The sequence below is a fragment of the Protopterus annectens genome, chromosome 6.part1 (assembly GCF_019279795.1).
Source record: "Protopterus annectens isolate FY-2018-M chromosome 6.part1, PAN1.0, whole genome shotgun sequence".
Lineage (NCBI taxonomy): Eukaryota > Metazoa > Chordata > Ceratodontiformes > Protopteridae > Protopterus > Protopterus annectens.
Window position 1 is genome coordinate 456,402,909 of NC_056738.1, and position 18,080 is coordinate 456,420,988.

Here is an 18,080-nt window from a genome sequence, read left to right on the forward strand (position 1 = left end):
ACTATGTTCTGTTTCATCCAGTGAGCCTTCAGTTTTGCATTCCATTCCCCTATCATTTGCTGAAGTTCCTGTTCATTGTCTGCCTGTAATGCCACATTGTCTGCATACAGCAGCTTTGCTGAGCTATCTCCTCAAGCCTGTGTACTAATGTAGTCCATCATCAGTATTTACAGCAGTGAACTCGGAGCTGAACTCTGCACACTCACTCCCACTGGTAACTTCTCTGAGAGTCCAAACACTGTTTGTACCTATGTCACTGGGTGCTTGCAGTATTTCTGCCAATGCTTTTGGAACTTCATACCATTGCAGAACTGCCCAGTTCAGCTTTATTAAAGTCTTGTCATATGCTTTCTCCAAGTGTCAATATGCACAGTTGGATTCTTTTCTTCTTCTCCAGCATCTTGTCCATTGTATGTGTCAAGTTAAGTCTGTTGTGCTGCTTCCTGATCCTAACCCAGACTGCTCATCTCCCATCTTACTTTCTCCTACTATGTGTATTTGTTTTAGTCACCTTCACCAGCACTTTCTTGCAGTGTCACAGGAGCTTGATACTTCTGTATTGCCCAGATGTTCTTCGTTTTCCATTGCTGCAGTCCTTATTCTATTGTCATGTTGGATGCACCTTTCTCTCCATACCAGAGTATAAGGCTGGCGTCGGTCATCCATTATTTTCTTTCTGTCTTTGCCTTGCAACGTAATAGAGGTTCTTTTTGCCACCTGCTGATTCACTTTCCAGAAGGCAGTAGAGTTTCTGCAGTGTTTTTTCTTTGCCATTCCCACTGCAGAAGCAGTTTTGCGAGTGCAGGTTGGCGTTCTGAAATATTTCGAAACGAGTTTCAGACCGAATCAGAGTTGGCTAAGTACCCGTGGGGAACATTTTGGTTTTTCTTGCCTCAGTATTTAACCGGATGTCAGAAAAAGTGAATAACTGTATTTCTTGTGGGAAACAAATACCTCATAGGGATTACCATACATTGTGTATACCTTGTTTAGGGCCTGAGCACGGCGTTGTTGGTTGCCGCTCTTGTGCTAGGTTTAACAAACGCACTATTAAGAGGAGGTTAGACTGTGCCAGATTAGTGTTTGGGAAGCGTTGCAATTATAAAATGCTGTCGGATGCTCCGGCGCCCGCTTCGTCAAGAAGCGCAAGGACAAAACAGCGAAGCCTAGGGTTGATGAACCGGCAGTCCCGGACGCCGGTTCTTTAGGTGGCTCAGTGGAGCCAGAGGTTTTGCCAGGAGTTTCTATGGAGTCTCAGGCAGAAACTTTACTGTTACAGGATGTACCCTCTCAGGAGGCAGGCCAGGCTGAGGGGGCTTCTCAGGTAACTATTCTTCCCTCTCTTCCCAAAGTAGTTAGAGCCTCTCCTTCTGTTGCCAAAACTTCTTTTAGAGGTAGGGCAACTTCAGCTTCAGTAGGGGCTTCTCCTAGCCTTCGGGTTCTGTACCTAAGAAACATATGCTTAAAATGGCAGAAGATTTGATTACTATGATTAGAGGTTCTATGGGCCCTCCTGATAAGAGGCCTAGAGTGGAACCAGAGTTTGACAGTTTTGAACAGGGTTCAGGGGCTTCTGAGTCTTCTGCGGAAGATTTGCAGGAGTATCCTCATTATTCTGATTCTGATGTGGATGATGCCACTCCTTGGCTTCTCCTCCTGAGGATTTTTCATTTTCAGAGACTCTGCATTCCATGAGGGAGCACTTTAAATGGGAAGGCCAGGATTACTCTGATTCAGGAAGAGGCTTAGGGAATTCTTGTTTTACCCCAGCATAGGCCCTTAGCTATACCTCCTGTGTTGAATGTGGTGGAAGATGTTTTTGCAGAGGCTTCCCTGAACCCTGATTCTTTGCCTCCTGCTCCTGTTAAACCTGATAGGTACTATAGGGTGCCCAAGCTCATAAGTATTTGTTTAAGAGTCCTAGGGCGGACCCAGAAACTGTTTCTCAGGGGCCTAAAGGTGTTAAGGCCTCTGTGGTTAAAAATCCTGTTCCCACTGACAAAGAGGCAAGGGCGTTAGATAGGTGGGGTAAGAAAGTGTATACTTCTTCCACTCTAGCCATGAGAGCGTTGAATTGTCAGTTTCACATGCTGAAATATCAAAATTATCTCCTTTCACAATTGAAATCTAAGGTGGATGCTTTGGCGGAAGGTATTGATTGTAAAGACTTGCTGGATTTAGTTTATGTGTCTGAACAAGTGGGCAAGCATTCTTTGCAATGTGGTTTTGATGCTGTGCAGGCCTCCTCGAGGGTGGCTGCCACTAGTTCTGTTCTTCGCAGGCATGCCTGGTTGAGGGATCAAAATTTGGCTGAGCATGTTAAGACAAGGATTTTGGATGCTCCTTTACAGTCTGATGTGTTGTTTGGTTCACCTGTGGAAGCAGTTTTAAAGAAAATGGAGGACAAAGCTAAGTCTATGCAAACTGTTAAAGATTTTTGCAGGTACAGCCACGAAGTTTAGTAGAAATTGGCCTGCTAAGGGGTGGACATATCCTGCTTATGATTCCCAGTCTAGGGGTAGGTCTAGACGTGGTAGGGGCAGGGCTCAAGGTTCTTTTAGGCCTAGAACAGGGAGTTCACCTGCTCAGACTTCTGGTGAGGGCAGGGGTCAGTCCTTTCGTAAACAGACCCAATGACCTGCCTTTTCAGCTGCCAGTAGATTCTCGTCTGGCAGCTCCTTTGGAAGGACGACTGTCTCTTTTCAAAGAAAATTGGGATTTAATTACTCAAGACAGATGGGTGTTGGACATCTTTCAGCCAGTCCCTGTATCAGAAAGGGGCCTAGGATTTTATTCTCGCATGTTCCTAGTACCAAAGAAGGGGAACACGTGGAGACTGCTTTTGGATTTATCTCTCCTCAACACTTATCTGGACATTCCCAAGTTCAAGATGTTGATGTTACAACAGCTTTTACCCCTGCTGGGCAAAGATCACTGGATGGTAACTTTAGATCTCAAGGAAGCTTACCTTCATGTGCCTATCAGGCTAAGTTACAGGAAGTATCTGCGGTTTCGAGCTGGAGATTCTCATTATCAGTTCTCTGCATTGCCCTTTGGCTTATCTACTGCGCCCAGAGTATTCACAAAGGTTCTGGCTCCAGTGATAGCTTACTTCAGGCTACAAGGACTTCAAATCTATCCTTATTTAGACGACTGCCTGATTCTGGCTCAAGACAAGGAAGACCTTCTTCAGCATCTGGAATATCTTATAGCAGTGCTAAGATGCCTAGGGTATTCTGTGAACGAAATAAAGTCCAGTCTAGTACCCTCTCAAGACATGTGCTTTCTGGGTGTAAGACTGGATACAGCAGCCCAGATGGCCTTTTTAACCCCGGACAAACAAAAGAGTCTATCACTTTACTTCCATCAACTATCTCATCAGTCCGTGCTGACTGCAGAGACAGTCCTTCAAGCATTAGGGTTCATGGCATCTTGTATTCTGGTGCTTCCCAATGCCAAACTGCATATGAGGAAGTTACAATGGTATCTCAAAAATGTATGGACACAGCACTGCCAGGATTTAGACACTGTCATTCAAATAATACCTTGCCTTCAAAGAGAATTTTTGTGGTGGGCTCAGGAATGTCACCTAAACAAGGGACTCTCTGTGACCCGGCCAGAGGCGAGTCAGATTTTACCGACAGATGCCTCAGACATTGCTTGGGGAGCTCTTCTAAATGGGAAGTGGATACAAGACAAGTGGCCTGCCAGACTACAGCATCTACATATCAACATGAAGGAGATGTTAGCAGTCCAGTTCGCATTGATGGCTTTCAAGGAGTTACTTCTTCCAGGGCAGGTGTTGATTCTGACAGACAACACAACTGTCATGTGGTACTTCAACAAACAAGGGGGAACACATTCTTATCCTCTATGCAGGCAAGCAATGATTTTATGGGAGACTGCGCTACGCCTGCACCTAACTCTTCAGGCAAGGTTTCTGCCAGGAGCACAGAACTCCTTAGCAGATGTGTTAAGCAGACAAATCATGGATCCCCACAAGTGGAAACTGGATCTTCATGTATTTCAGAAATTGACAGTGTCATGGGGAACTCCAGACATAGATCTGTTCGCTTCTCCACTAAACCACCAGCTGCCACAGTTTTGCACAAAGGGGTTTCATCACACAACTTGGAAAGTGGATGCTCTTTTCAGTTGGACAAACCTTCATGTGTATGCCTTTCCACCTCTGCCTCTTCTTCCAAAGGTACTGTTAAAGGTCAGACAGGACAGGCCAAGGATGATTTTGATAGCTCCAGATTGGCCTCGGCAACACTGGTACCCTCTCCTACGGAGTCTGGTAAAGAAGCCTCCATGGCCTTAACCTTTGATTCCACATCTGTTATCCCAGCAGGACGGTCATCTGCTCAATGTCAAGCTTCACTCTCTTCATCTGACAGCCTGGCATATTCTGTGTTGAAACACAGCAGGTCTCAACTTCCTCAACAAGTTTTAAATGTGATTATGGAAGCTAGAAGACCTAGTACAAGGAAAGTGTGCAGCAAAATGGAAGAGATTTTTATTTTGGAGTAAAGCAAAGAATTTGGAGATTTCTGAGCCTAATTTGAGTATGGCTCTTCAATATCTTACTGAGTTACTGGACAAGGGTCTGTCCTTCTCTTCCATTAAGATTCATGCTGCAGCAATCTCAGCTCACTATGATTGTGACCCACCATTGTTTTTGCATCCTTTGTTCAAGCAGTTTCTTAGAGGGGCAAAAAATAAGACCCCACGTAGAGCTCCTACTCCTGCTTGGGATCTCAATTTTGTGTTGGAAATACTTACTCTACAACCTTTTGAGCCTGCGGCTACTGCTGAATTGAAATATTTGTCATGGAAGACTGCTTTTTTGTTGGCTATTACTTCTGCAAGAAGGGTGTCTGAGTTGCAGGCCCTTATGGCAGTCGAGCCCTTTTGATTTTCCATAAGGATAGGGTATCATTACGCACTAATCCTTCCTTTATGCCTAAGGTGGTTTCTAGTGTGGCTTTAAACCAAACTATTCATTTGCCTACTTTTTATGCAGACCCCCAAAATAAAGGGAAAAGATTTTGCATACTTTAGATGTACACAGGCAATTGCGTTATTACTTAAGCAGGACTAAGGATTTTAGGCAGTCTCAGCAGTTGTTTGTTTCTTTTGCTTTGAGTTCAGGGCAAGCCTGTGTCAAAACAAACTATTTCTAGGTGGATTGGCTTTTGCATTGCATTTTGTTATTCCCATCATGGCAAGGAGGTTCCAGCTGGGATTAGGCCTCATTCCACTAGGGCTACTGCCACTTCAACAGCATTTCTACGGGGTGGCAACTAAGGATATTTTGGAAGCAGCTACTTGGAGTTCAGTGCATACTTTCTCTAAGCATTATCACCTTCCTATCTACTCTAAGTCTAGGGCTGGTTTTGCCACAGCTGTTTTGCAAGGCATGTTGTCAGCTCCTGCTTCTTTATGATTTGCCAGCCTCCCTTACCTCTGCTTTGGGATTCTACCCAATAGTAAGGACTGCAGCAATGGAAAGCGAAGAACATAGTACAGTTTTGTACCTACCATAAATGTAGATGTTCGAGGATTCCATTGCTGCAGTCAATTTACCCTCCCTCCTTCCCCTCTGTGTTTAGGGGTGGTTGTGTAGGTGAGTTTACCTGCTTATATTTTTGTATATATTGTTCATGTTTTGGTGCAGGTATTTTGGGCCTTGTCTTTTTAGGGTCTTCTGACATCTGGGGCAAGAAAAGACTGAGGATATGACGCCGGTCATGCGCATTAGTACCCTGACGTACTGACGTCAGTCTAATGCGCCCTGACCGACGTCAGCCTTATACTCTGGTATTCGGGCCGACTGGATGCGGACTATACCCAATAGTAAGGACTGCAGCAATGGAATCCTCGAACATCTACATTTATGGTAGGTACAAAACTGTACTTTGTGAATGTTGCATTTGTTTTTGTACTGTAGCACTAAAGCGTTTATTCTCTTGTCATGTTGGATGCACCTTTCTCTCCATACTGTGAGTACTCCCAAGCCGTTTTCCCCTAAATCATCCATTATTTTCTTTCTGTCTTTGCCTTGCAACCTAATAGAGGTTCTTTTTGCCACCTGCTGATTCACTTTCCAGAAGGCAGTAGAGTTTCTGCAGTGTTTTTTCTTTGCCATTCCCACTGCTATTTTAGTCTATTTTTATTAGCCAAACAGTATTCCTTGTTAGCTTGGTTTGTGTATTCTAGCTTCTACTTCTTCCTGCACTTTTGATAATTGCCAAGACTTCTGCATTTCAATGTCAGATCATACCTCACTCCACCGACAGTTTCACTGGGGATGAGTTTACTAACTCTTCTACCCCAGTGCCCTTTCCTTACTAGGATGAAGTCAACCTAAGTTGCATGTTGACCACTCTTGTATTGTGATTTTTTGATAACCATGCATTGTAAACCATGTATTAGCTACACTCAAGCCATTTGCTAATCAGAAATTTAGATGACCTCCTCTTTATTCCTGTTGCTCCACCCATGTGAACCCAGATATATATCCTGTTATGTCTTTCCCAGTATGAACATTTAGGTCCCTTCTTATCAACACAGTCTCATCTTGCTCTGCTTTATCCAGTAGATCCTGTAACTGCTGCATGAATGCACACTTCTCTTTGCTAGCACAATCCTGCTGCATGCTGTTGGCTGAGACTGAGTACTGTCCTGTCTTTAAACTGGAGTCTGATCGGCGGCATGAGTTTATCATGGTTTCTGATAGCATCCCTCATTGTCCTAAAAAGACACTGTCATCATGATTCCTACACTATATCTAGTCTTTCTTCCCCCACCCCCTCATTAGTAGACTCCTTGTATCCAAACCAAGTGCCTTTCACTGGACTTCCACCTTGTCTGGAATCATAACATGTCCTCCTTACCATTATGCAACTCCCTTACAAGCTGAGTTCAGTGTAGCAAACCTTAGTTTGTTTTTGTCAGGTTGATTAGTTTGACATCCAGCTTTCACTCAGCAGAACTATCCAAGGTAATCCAGACTAGCAGCTGGACACTAGCCTGCTAGTACCTTATTAACCCAGCAGGCACACATTGACCAGCATGGGCGCAGAGCACCAACAAATCCCCTTGCCCACTTTTCATGACATTGCTCAACATGTCCAAATCATGTGGAGTTCATTTTTTTTACTTAGCCCTAACACAGTGCACAGTCTGTGATTTGTATTCCCTTATCTATTGGATATTGTGCAACACAACTGATGCCTAAAGTGGTTATAGAGACCACTTGGAATCTGTTCTGTTGCCCATGACTTTCTCATGAGTCCAGTCAGTTTTCAGTGCACTGTGTTGGCATACCTCTGACGTTCCACCATGAAGGTTGCTTTTGAACATAGTAATTTCCATCCTTGAGGTGGAAATACCTGGCATGTTGTTGAGAGGTGGGAAAAACTGGGTCTATATTAGAAGACCGAATGTTTAGGTAATCAAACACCTAATCATCGATGATCTAATATCAAAAACAAAAAATGGCAAACGGACGATTTAATGCAGGGAAACATTTCCCTTGGCCGTTCGCCGGAGTTTACTATTTCCCTACTGTTGAGCGATCTCAGAGTTGGTATATTTAGTTGGGGGGTGGGGGGCACAGCCCCCCCATGTCGGGAGGTGTGGGAGCGAAGCCCCCCACTTAATTTAGATGTAAAGTAATGTTTTCTGTGTTGTGGCCGAGGAACGCGTTTCCCTGGGAAGTTCGACATCGTGCGGTTTGATATTAGAAAATTGATGTTTAGGTTCGATCACCTAAGCGTTTGGTCTTCTAATATAGACCCGGAAAAACCCTACCCAGGCATGCAGACTACACAGAGACATTGACCGGAGATCAGAATCAAACTTGTACCTTGTGCCTGTGATTTAAGCCATTATGCTAACCATGTCTTGGCAGTCACCAAAGCTGGTGGATTATTGCAGCCAACCTTGTTATTTATCTTTCCCTATTCAGAATAAATACTTGAGTGGTGAACAAGTTATTCTGTATATGGAAGATGCCAGAATGTATGCTGTAGTGTGCATTGGGATGGGAAGTATTTGACAGAAGTTAGTAAAACTGGCGTACTAGGTAGATCTTTACACGCTATGATTAACTCCTTTATTTTGGAAGCCAGGTATACTTGGCTAAAGCCAGAATGTTATGTGCATTGTGCCAAAAAATGCACAGCATAGAAAAATGGACTTGCTGCTATTTTAGCAGCATTTTCCTTGTACAGATGCAACAGGACACCTGTTAAGCGCAGATATCTCACTGCATATTTACAAGAAAATAGCCCTGCCTGAAGCACTACTGCTTTGTAGAATAGCTGTTCCAGATTTTCTTTCATCATCTACTGTAAAATTTTGCATACATTAGGAAGGTGTTAGAATTATTGGACATAAATCCAGAATCAAGCATGCTATTGCTTTTATTGCTTAGAGGAAGAGGGTGAGGTCGTACAGATGACCATACTGTTTTATCAGTAATGATGGGACAGATGTCTGTTCTGGACATAGGCTTGACCCTGACATTTTAGTGGGCTGTATGTGAGGGTGTGACCATTATCCATGAGCACACTATTAAGTTTGTAACTTGGGGGTTGCCATGCATACAGGTTTGACTGTTTAGAACTTGGAGAATGGAAAATATGTCCTGTAGATGTAATCATGAAACTAGCATAACAAGTGGGCTGAGAAGTGGGGGTTAGCTGATCACAGACAAGCATGATGTTACCATTCTGTCAGCTGGAAGGGTGGACAAGAATATAATGATTAAATTAAACTGCAAGAGAGAAGAAGACAGGTTTGTATACTGCTTGTTTTTATAATAATTAGAGATGTAGATACTGAATAGCACAAAAGCACACAGACTGCAAATTGCCTAAAATTACCCTAGGAAACACTATTGTTACTTGACCTGGTCCTGCAGCAGGAAGGCAACCTCATAATTCATCTGCAGTGCTGAACATTATACTTACTATTGTTTTACTGTAATTTTATATATCAACTTCACACCTTTTCTTGTCCAATATCTGTTATTTTTAATTCTATAATTGTTGCCTGCAAACTTTCTAACGATGAAGCCTCTAAAGAGCCATCATCCAGATACTCCTGAGTGTGTTTGTGCTTTCATAGGCATCTCGACAATATATTTTTTTTATTTTGTGAACCTTAAACACACCCCTAGTGGAAAAGTGATCATTTAGTTTACCATGTGGATTACCTATGCCCCCTCAGTCTACATATGCATGCTTACCCACATGCTCCACGAAGGAGGGTATCATCACTGGCTTGGGTAGGCATATTCACATCCTCCTGACCTGACTCCCCACTACATGATAAGCTTCTGCTCTCTAGCAGAGCCCTATCTTTGGAGCTGTAGCATTAAATGGGCAAGAACTATCCCCCCCCCCCCAAAAAAAAAGCTTAGACAGCTTTCCTGCCTGCATCATCAGGCACCATACAAGCGACATTTGAAAACCCAATTCCATTTACAAAAATATGAGACTTTTATTCAGAATATCAAGTATACTGCTAAAAACAACTAAACATGCCTGCATTCTCTCACATTGTCCTTGTGAGCTTTTGCTGGTTGCTTTGGTTTCTGCCCACATCCCAAAGACATTCTGAAGATGAATTGCTGAACCTTCAGATTGCCCATGTTGCATGAGTTGAAAGTGTGTGTTTATACACATGCACCTTGGAATGAGCTAGTAACCTGTCCAGGGTTAGTTTCTTTGCCTTATGCCCACTGAATATTGGACTCTGGCTTCCTACCTGGCCCTGCACTGGATTAAGCAGGCATTTGGGAGATGAATTAATTTTATTATATTTATATGACTTTTTTGTTTCTATTTTTACCTATTTGTTGAGTCTGTAAGCCCACTGGACATGACTATCCCTCTGCTGGGGTGACACTGTCTGGGTAATTAATTTGCTTGGAGTTGTACAGTAAGCAAATGAAGAGTGAAGGAATCAGACTGTGTACTCTGAGCACAGGAATCACCTCATTAACAGATCAGAGCTTTAGTCCTCTGTACTACCTTCTTTGGTTGGAGAACTGGGAAACAGCCAGCTTGACAGTGGTGATGGGTCTTATGGAGAAATACTGTTAGAAATAAAAACAATCGTTATTTTTATTATTTATAATAGTTGTTGCTGTCTCCAACAGTTCTTTCACATTTTTAGACAGAAAACAATTGTTAGAAATTGAAAATTTCCACATAAAATTTCAAGATGTGTCTTTTCCATTACCTTGAAAAGTAATAACACAATATAAATGCTATAGATTAATGTAAAAAAAGTCTTGCCTAGAAAATCTTACTACAAAATGTCAAATCAATTCATACATGCATCACAGACCCTTATGGGAATCCCACCACCACCACCATTCTAACAGAAAAATATTGGTATCTTTCCAGATAATACCCTTTCCATTCAGAATCCAATAGTAATGATGACATCCAAAGTTTTAAAGCAGCTTCAGCTAGAGGTACTATTGCTATTAATGTTTTAATCCCCAGATTACAATTTATCCTACCCTTATCTCTCCACTCTCTGGTCATAATGCATTAGATTTCTTATATTTATTCATTTGCACAGTGCTGACAAACATTACTATGTTACTATCACAAGGGGTAAATGGCTTCCACTCTCTTCTGAGGCTACCTACTTTCTCAAAAGCTTAACATGTAAAATATTTACTGATAGCTTCCTCTCTTTTAGCTAATAATCTTTCATGACAGTACTTAATCCATGTGGTCCAATGTTACAGTCAAGCTGGCTAGACCCAGTTTTCATTAGCGGTTTGTGAAAACTCTTTAAAAAAATTGCCTAAAGCTCTTGGAACAAGTTTACAAAAGAAATTACTGCTTTGGAAAACCTTACTTAGTTGATATTAAAAATTAAAGAACACCTGGCCAGTGTATTCCATGTAAATGTTTCATGGAACCTGGTTTAACATATCCATTTATTCAACGTTTCCCAAAACATAAGATAAACTGTACTACATTAGTAAGACTTTCTTTGGACATATTGCATATATAGTTTATTTTGTAATCATTTGTAGTGGACTAATGGTTTTCTGTAATTTAGCTTGCTTAATTTTTACAAAAAGTAAACCTACTTTTAAGTCCATTTGTCCAGTGCATACTGTGCATGCTCCCTCAACATTTACTAAAAACAATGTATAGGTAGTTTTTAAAATCTGCCTACTTGTTACATTCCCAAAACACATTCTCGATTACCACTGTCTTTCCCATCAGTCCTCTAGCATTTGCTATATACTCGAGGAACATTTCTCAGATGCCTGCTTGGAGTATAAAAGTATCTATGCAAAATCTTCCATGCAAAAATACTAACCATCTGGACTTTATTGCATACTTGGGAGCCATAAAGAGCCATACAGGTGTCTTTGATAAATTGCCTTTCCAGTCTGTCTTCCCAAGCTTTACAACCTCTGATTCATTCTTGCAGTTATTATGCAATATTTTATATGCTTGTGTTGTGTATGTAGGCCTTAAATGCCTAGCTCTAAATTATCCCTACAGACCAGGTAATCCTAAACCACCTTGTTCTGTGGGGACACCAATTACTCACACTTAGATCTTCCCACTTCCCTTCCCAAATACGTTCCTTCAACTCTGTATTAATTACCCTCCACAACCTCTGCTGTGGTTGAAAAAAACTATGCCTGACTAGTATTTAAATTAAAGGGACTGAAAACACTTTCACTGCTTTTATTGCACTATTCATAATCAAGAGCTTCAACTTTTTCAGTTTTTATTTTATCTTTTGTTTCTTCCAACATGTCTCACCTACTATAACATAATCCATTTTAATTCATACATCATTTTATGTCCTCATAAGTATGGGTATTGCTGAAGCAGTTCACAAGTGTCTATGTAGTTTACCACTATAGACACTGTTTTATCTTCATTAATTTTATACCCAGAAAAGACCTGAAACTATCAATGTGTTCTGTAACATTGAAATTTCCTTTTATGGATTTATCAAATGCAAAATAATAGATTTTGCAAATAAAGTTAACTTTTCTTGAGTACCGTACCAGTTATAATCCTTGAAATTGAGAGTCCTTTGTTTTCTTTGTCACTGACTCTAATTATAAAGCAAATAACTGGCAAAGAAGAAAACCACACCTGCTTCCTCTGTTTAAACACAGCCTTTCGGAGAGGAACCCTCCATCCCACTTTAATTCTTGCTTCCTACCCTTCCTATATCTTTTTAATTACCTCTCTTATTCTGTCAGGGAGTTCAAATGCTTCCATTACTCTTCTCATAAAACCCCAGCTGATGCTCTGAAATGCTTTCTCTGTATCAAAACCCACCAATAATAAGAGCATCATCTTGGATGCTGTATCTATCTGCATCATCATTGTTCTGTTACTGTTTTCAAATGTTTGTCTGCATTCCACAAAACAAATTTTAAATACCTTTATTAAATTATTACTTAAGGCATAAATAGGTATACATTAACAGAAAAAAAAAGAAACCATAGTTTTTTTTCTGTTTACATACATTATACACCAACCCATATACCAGCTACACGGATCAATAAAGGCAGTCCTAGGTGTAGTGTATATACCACCAATAATTCATGCCAGCATTTTAATATTGATTCTGAAGAGGTCTCCGGTAAGGAGACAAAAGCGCTTAATCCTGCTCTACTTGTCTGCTTGATTGAATTTTGGAATAAACTACATTTATTTTGATTCGAGTCGGTTGTAGAATTATTGGTGGTATCTACACTACACCTAGGACTGCCTTTATTGATCCGTGTAGCTGGTATATGGTTTGAGTTATTTCCAGTTTTTTGTTACATTATACACCACATATCTTTTCTTTCTTTGTAACAATCATCAGTACATCATTACATAAATTGCTGAATTCCTGCCTTCCCTTAAACCTCACTTCTCCTCTTGAACATCATTGTGCACATATTTTTCCCATAATTTCTATGTAATGTGTTCCTTTCCTTTTTTTAAAGACCCCTCTTCCGGTTTTTTTCCCTCTCTTATGTTCATTACTTCAAATACATTTGATTTAGTCATTGATTTCCATTTTCTAGTAATTTTTTTTGGCAGCCAATAGAGTTAAACTTAATAAGGCCTTACTGTGTTCAGTCAATTTAGATCCTGTGCTCTAGCTGAAAAAAATAATTTTCTTAGTTACAGCCATTTGCTCACCCAATATTTGTGATAGAGCACTGTGCAGGGACTTTTCAAAGTGTAATGAGTTGGAAGATTAAAAAAAAAAACATATGTCTCCATTTATCTCTTCCCTGTCACACCTCCACCATTTGCTAACTACCTGAGGAAAAATTCTTTGAGGGCTGCTTAGAGTATAGAAATACCTATGAAAATACCTCCAAGGAAAGGCCCTAAACCTTCTGAACTGTTACATACTAGGTAGCCATACATATGTCCCCCAACTGTTTTCTTATAAACTACTTTTCCAGTCTCTCTTCACAATCTTTTCTGAAGTGTTCTTATTGAGTCCTATAGTTATCTTGCAATATTTTATATGCCCTGATAATTTATCCCTTTTTTAACAGCACTTTCCATTCTAGATTAGATAAAAACTCCATCAGAGCAGTTTTTTCATTAAGATTCCCTTATTGCTTTCCCTTTGTCTATACCCTGATATCAGTCCATGGTAGTGAAGGCAGTCAGTCTCTAGCATGTAGTCCAAACATCTTTTTAGCTTCATCACAGTCTATTTCCTTTCCCTCTCTAGCTGTTTGCCCTGAATACCTTGGTTCCTTGTCAATTTTCTCCAATAAATTTCATCCTCCTCTTGCCTTTTTTGTAAGCCTACTTGCAGTCATCCTTACTGGTAAAAGTCTCCTTTCTCCATTCTCATATTGCCTTAGGTCTTAGAATACTTTATGCTTCTTTATGAATATATGTTTTCTCTTCTTTTTAATTTCTCCAAATCTTTTGGGTTTCTAATACCATGATGGGAATGAACCCCATTCCTAAGTCAAAGTACGATTAAAGTTCATGAAATTAGTAATGTTTCACTCTTTGATGTCAGCCAAAAGTGCTCTTCGTAGCACCCGCAATGTGCCCAGTAATGACAACTCCTGCAATTCTTACTGAGTTACATGTATTAGTAGCATACCTAAATATGATTGTAGACTTTTTTTATAAGACCCATTGCTTCTATTACTATTGGAGCTATTTGGGTATATTTCTTCCACATTGCTCTCATTTCTGTTTGCAAATCCTGATATTTTATGGCTTTGTGACTCTTTGTATGCAGGACACTGTAGTCACTGGGTGTGGCGATTTCAATGATCAATGCTACTTTTTTTTTTTCTTGGACCACTATATTTTATTTATTTTACATTTGATAACCGGGAAAGTCCACTGGACACACGTCCTTTTTCAGTGGATGCCCTGGGAGAAAAGCTCCACAAATAATATAACAATTAACATAAATAAAGCACAATATTGTACCACAGTATAGAAATTGATTGAGAAAACATACATTGATACTATATAATTTAAAAAAATAATTGTACTCTCAAAATAGATATCATCCAGATAAATCAGATAGAAACATTGTTAAGCAGTATAAGGTAGTTTAAAATGTAGAAGTCATAGTGCACAGCAGTAGATACAGCAATCTATGGGTATTAAATGCTCAAAGTGGTGAGTAGAGATTGCAGTATAGTAAAGGTGGAACTAGCCTGGGCAAGTACAGGAACATAGCCATGTAGTATGGAGGTGAGTTCTTAGTGCTTTCTTAAACTGAGTTAGTGAAGAGGTGGAAGACACATTTGTTGGTAGTGAGTTCCATGTTTTAGAAATGCTATTAGAGAAGCGTGATTCTCCTGCTGTGTTACTGACTTTGGTTACTTCAAGAAGGAATTTATTACTGGAGTGAAGAGTTCTATTACAAGAGTAGGGATGAAGTAGGTTTTGCAGTGATGGTATTTTTTCTGGTTGTTTAAGGATTTTATGAGCAAACGTAAGTTGATTGTAAAGTAAGAATTGGGGGAACTCTAGCCAGTTAAGCTGCTTTAGAGAGGTGCAGTAGAGTGATCTGGATGGGGCATAAGAGACAAACTGAGCTATTTTGTTGTAACAGGAGTCTAGTTTAGCTAGGTCTGTCTTCCTGAGGTTAGTAAGAATTGGGGAACCATAGAGAAGTGTGGAGACCAGATGAGTGTGTGTTATGTTAGATTTTGTGTGTTTGGTAAAATACTATTTCTTTAAAGGCTGCCCAGCTTTTTATGCACCTTCTTAATGTTCTGGGTGATATGTATGTCAAATCTTAGTTTGTTATCGATCTCTACTCCAGTGAGTTTTGTGTGTGCTATGGGGGAAATGACAGTGTTATTTGATTTGATGTTAAAGGTGGGGTCTGTAGAGGTGGATCAAGTAGGTTTAAAGAGAAGTAGTTTAGTTTTAGAAGGGTTAAGAATAGGTTGAAACTTGCTAAGCCGTGTTTCAATAGAGAGGAAGGATCCTTGTGTAAGGGAGTGTAGTTCTTGTAATGAGGAAGCAACACAAATTAATGTGGTGTCATCTGCATATTGTATGACAGATGCATGAGGAGTGGAGGTGTAAAGGTTGTTAGTATATAGACAGAAAAGTAATGGGCCAAGTATTGAGCCTTGGGGTACTCCTAGGGTGACTGGAAGTAGAGGTGAAAGTGCTAAAAAACTGCTTGCTGACGACCAATTAAATAGCTTTGGAACCAAGTTATGGAGGATTGACTAAGTCCTAGATCAGTAAGGACCTTAATAAGTATAGATCTAGGATGGCAGCTGATACATATTTTCCATTGTTTCTGAGGAAGTTGACAGTATTGTAAAGGACATTAGAGCTGTGGTGGTACTGTGAAAGGGACGAAAACCGAGTTGAGTGTTAGAGAGGAGTTTCTGGGTTTGCAAATAGTCCATAATTTGGATGTGAATGCATCTTTCCATAATTTTGGCTATAGGGGATAGAATAGCTATCGGTCTATAGTTTGACAGTTCATTACCTCATTTATGTAGAGGAATAATATGGGATATTTTCCAGGTTTCAGGGACACAGACTTCAGACAGAGATCTATTAATAAGAATTGCTATTGGGTATGCAGTGGCATCTGCAGCTATTTTTACAAATTCAGCTGGTAATTTGTCTGATGCTAGGGTTGTGGGCTTAAGTTTCTTAAGGTATTTTTTAATCATATCAGTAGGGACAGGTTGGAAGTGAAATGTGTTGAGTGTTTGACAGGATTCTGTGGGAGAGGTGTTGTATTGGACATTTTGCTGGTTAGATAGGGCTAGGATGATTTCAGTAAAAAAACTGTTGACTTGTGTAGCTATGCTAATTGATGTGTCTGTTAGAATAGGGGAAGGGAGTACGACTATCTCCAGGTTGGAGTATTTTGTTAATGGTAGCCCAGAACTTTTGTGGGTTGTTTTGATATTTTATTTGTAGATTGTAGTAGTAGTTGATTTTGTCTAGTTTAACTAGTCTTACATTTATTGTGAAGCTCTTGGTAAGTTTGCTTAGTATCTTGGGATTTCATGTTTTGCCAGTAGTTCCAGGCTTTGTCTCTAGCTTTGAGGAGGGATCTAGTAGTCTTATGTAGCTATGAGGATGGGTTTGCTTTGATTCTGATGGTTCTAAGAGGGGCATGTAGGTTTAAGATATTTAGAAACATAGTATTGAAGTGTTTTATGGCTTCGTCTAGATCAAGATCTTTTAGTAGTGTCCAACTACAACATGTTTGGTCAGAAATAAAGTTGTTGGGGTTGAAGTTCTTTTTATTTCTTATTAGTTTGTAGGCTGTGCCTTAGGTCTGATGAGAACTCTAAGTAGAAAGGTTGGTAGATGGTCACTTAGACCATCAGGGAGGCAACCTACATGAGATGGGAGGGATGGTCTATTAGTGAGTATCCAATCAAGGATAGATTCTCTATTGGATGCTTTGTCAGTTCTAGTAGGTGACTGGATGGTAAAACCATGAAGGTTAATATGATTTGGTGGGGGAATACAAGTTACAGGTAAGTCAATCTATGTTAAAATCTCCCAGGATAATGGTTTCATTTTGCAGCGTGTTACATGACCAGTGTAGTAGGTTTTCAAGAGTGGGAATATTACTACCAGGTGTAAGTAGCAGCCTATAATGTTAATTAGTTTTTTGAAGTTAAGTTTAATTTGGGTACAGATTAGTTCTTCATTGAGATATTCTAAGTACAATTTCTCTACTGTAAGATGATTTTTAAATAGTACTGCAATGCCACCACCTTTTTTGCCAAGTCTGTTCTTTCAGTTTTCTAAAACCTATCTTTTGAATTGTTGGTAATGGATTATCCCATGTACAAATGTAATTAATTTCAAGGGGCCCCATCCCTGCTTCAGTATGGGGAATATATAATCTTGGCATGCACTGATTTTTATAAATCATTTGGTAAGCATGAATCATTCTTCTTGTTTTCCTATCTAATCTATCCAACATGTTTTGGGGCCAGTCATTCACTCCAAAATTATAAGGTAGGATAGGAAGAGCAAATTGGCTTATAGCTTGGATTTTGTTCCTAGATGACAGTGCTGTTTTCAGGATTAATGCAAGTCTTCTGAAATATTCCTTACTAAATTTTATTCACATTTGTTCATGTTTTATTGTTCATCCTTCATCAATTCCCAAATATTTGTACACTCCTCCTTGCTCAAGTTCTTTTATATCACATTCTTGTCCCAAACTGATGTTTTCCTGGTGTTGCAGTTTTCCTGCTTTAAAGATTTATTTTGTACATTTATTAAGACCAAATGACATTCTTATATCATCTGAAAAGGTTTTGGCAACTTGCAGTTGTGCTTTCAGTTACTCATCTGATGAGCTATACACTTTTAAATCATCAACAAAGAGAAGATGAGAAGTTCTTACACTTTGTTTTCTATGAGCCAAATTATAGCCATGACCTAAGCTGTTAAATAGACAGCTTAATGGGTTAAGGGCAATGTAGAATAGCAGTGGTGACAGAGAATCACCCTGGAATATCCCCATTTGAATTTTTATCCCTGAGATAATAATTTGTCCTTTATCATGGCTTA

At 39.9% G+C, this 18,080-nt stretch overlaps 1 protein-coding gene across 1 annotated transcript in view; it reads left to right on the plus strand.

Moving 5' to 3' along the window:
* The window catches only part of VPS8 (VPS8 subunit of CORVET complex), a 2,195,799-nt gene that overhangs the window by 1,808,189 nt on the left and 369,530 nt on the right, over positions 1-18,080 (plus strand). The window lies entirely within an intron of this gene.